This window comes from Crassostrea angulata, unplaced genomic scaffold (genome assembly GCF_025612915.1).
Source record: "Crassostrea angulata isolate pt1a10 unplaced genomic scaffold, ASM2561291v2 HiC_scaffold_323, whole genome shotgun sequence".
Taxonomy (NCBI): domain Eukaryota; kingdom Metazoa; phylum Mollusca; class Bivalvia; order Ostreida; family Ostreidae; genus Magallana; species Magallana angulata.
This window is the reverse complement of record NW_026441876.1, coordinates 2,501-5,000: the sequence shown is the minus strand read 5'-3', so window position 1 is coordinate 5,000 and position 2,500 is coordinate 2,501.

The window sequence follows — 2,500 nt, the reverse complement described above, 5'->3', positions numbered from 1 at the left end:
CATACAGAGCGGCCGAACCGCGATTCCTCGAGACCGCCTGCGGAAACGGCTAGATACTGCGCGCACCGGCTGTCTCGACACGGCGCGGCAGATATGCATTTCCTCGGGACGGCCTGCGTTAACTGCGCTGACCTGCCTGCTCTGGCTCTCCGCGTCGGAAACCGGCCGAGCCTGCAGAGCAGGGGAAGCCGCCCCTTACCTCTGCTCGACCGACCGGCCTCGACAGCGAGTGCCGATCTCGTAGCGGGGAAAGTGCCGTTTCTCCGCTGAGACGACGGGGGCCCCTTTCCCCGCGCTCTTCCCGACCTGAGCGCGGGGTCCCGTGCCGAGGCCTCGGACCCGCTGCCGCAGACACTCTGCTCGCCTGCCGAGCGGGGCCCCGGCCCCGGTCCGCAGAGCACCCGCAGACCGGGCCTTGCTCGGCAGCGGGGCCGGACTAAGGCCTCTTACCGCAGAGCGACTGCGGTAACCGGGCGTCGACGCGCCCGATCTGCGCTCGCACCGGAGGAGGGGTGCGAGAGGCCCCGCGGACCTACGCCCGGTCCGCCAAGACCGGGCCAGAAGTCCGCAGGGACCGCCGAGGCTCGGCGGCCCTCGAGTCTTCCGTTCCAAAATCTCCTCCATATGGTAAGATCGGGCACACGAATCCGTACCATACAGAGCGGAGAAATCGCATTTTCCGCAGAGAGAAGCTGTTTTTCCCGCTGTAGATAAGGGGACCCGAAAACGACTCTCATGTCGCGTTTTGAAGCGGGGGTTTAAAGCGGGAGAAGTGCGATTTCTCCGCTGTCACGACACGCTCTTCCCGACACTGCGCGGCCGAACTGCGTTTCCTCGGGGCGGCCTGCGGTAACTGTCCGCTGCCTCGCGCGCGAGAGCGGGGGACTCTGTAGCTACCTCGGGACGGCCTGCGGAACACGGCTGCTCTGCCTCGGCCGAGAGCGGGGGACTCTGTAGCTATCTCGGGACGGCCTGCGGAACACGGCTGCTCTGCCTCGGCCGAGAGCGGGGGACTCCGCCCTTACCTCGGGACGGCCTGCGGTAAACGGCTGCTCTGCCTCGGCCGGAGCGGGGTCTGCGTAGCTACCTCGGGACGGCCTGCGGAAACTGCGAGCTCCGGCTCTCGGAGGGACGTCCGGGGCCCTCCCCGCCGCTCTTCCGTACGGTAGGATCGGGCAGGCAGGCGAACGCGAGCTACTCACAGCGCAAGACAGGCACCTTCCTCGGGACGGACTGCGGTATATGCCCCTTTACAGCGCGCACCGGACGTTTCAAAGCGAAGCGGCAGAACCGCACTTCATCGGAGCACCCTGCGATAACTGCTTCTCTAACTGCCTGCTTTGACTCCCGGAGTCCAGGCACGATGGAAGCAGGAATCGCGGGCGCGTCCGATGAAGTGCAGTTCTGCCGCTTCGCTTCGACTTAGTGTGTCGCTACCTCGGGACGGCCTGCGGTAAGTGGCTGCTTTTCCGCGCGCGAGAGCGGGTCCCCTATCGTACACCTCGGGACGGCCTGCGGTAAAAAGGGAATGCTCTACGCGCTCGAGCGAGAGCGGGGGGACTCCTTCGTTATCCTCGGGTCGGCCTGCGACGTCCGCTGCTGCTAGAACGGCCAGCTGTGCCTACCTTAAGAGAGTCGAGTCTACTCCCGCCGCCTACCCGCGCTCACTCTAACACTTACGCGAGGGGGCGGCCTGCGATGCCCCGCGACGTCCGCTGCTGCTAGAACGGCCAGCTCTGCCTACCTTAAGAGAGTCGAGGCTACTCCCGCCGCCTACCCGCGCTCACTCTTACACTTGCACTTACACGAGGGGGAAGCCTGCGATGCCCCGCGATGCCCCGCGACGTCCGCTGCTGCTAGAACGGCCAGCTCTGCCTACCTTAAGAGAGTCGAGGCTACTCCCGCCGCCTACCCGCGCTCACTCTAACACTTAACTGCTAGAACGGCCAGCTTTGCCTACCTTAAGAGAGTCGAGTCTACTCCCGCCGCCTACCCGCGCTCACTCTAACACTTACGCGAGGGGGAGGCCTGCGATGCCCGCGATGCCCCGCGACGTCCGCTGCTGCTAGAACGGCCAGCTCTGCCTACCTTAAGAGAGTCGAGTCTACTCCCGCCGTTTACCCGCGCTCACTCTTACACTTGCACTTACACGAGGGGGAAGCCTGCGATGCCCCGCGATGCCCCGCGACGTCCGCTGCTGCTAGAACGGCCAGCTCTGCCTACCTTAAGAGAGTCGAGTCTACTCCCGCCGCCTACCCGCGCTCACTCTAACACTTAACTGCTAGAACGGCCAGCTTTGCCTACCTTAAGAGAGTCGAGTCTACTCCCGCCGCCTACCCGCGCTCACTCTAACACTTACGCGAGGGGGAGGCCTGCGATGCCCGCGATGCCCCGCGACGTCCGCTGCTGCTAGAACGGCCAGCTCTGCCTACCTTAAGAGAGTCGAGTCTACTCCCGCCGTTTACCCGCGCTCACTCTTACACTTGCACTTACACGAGGG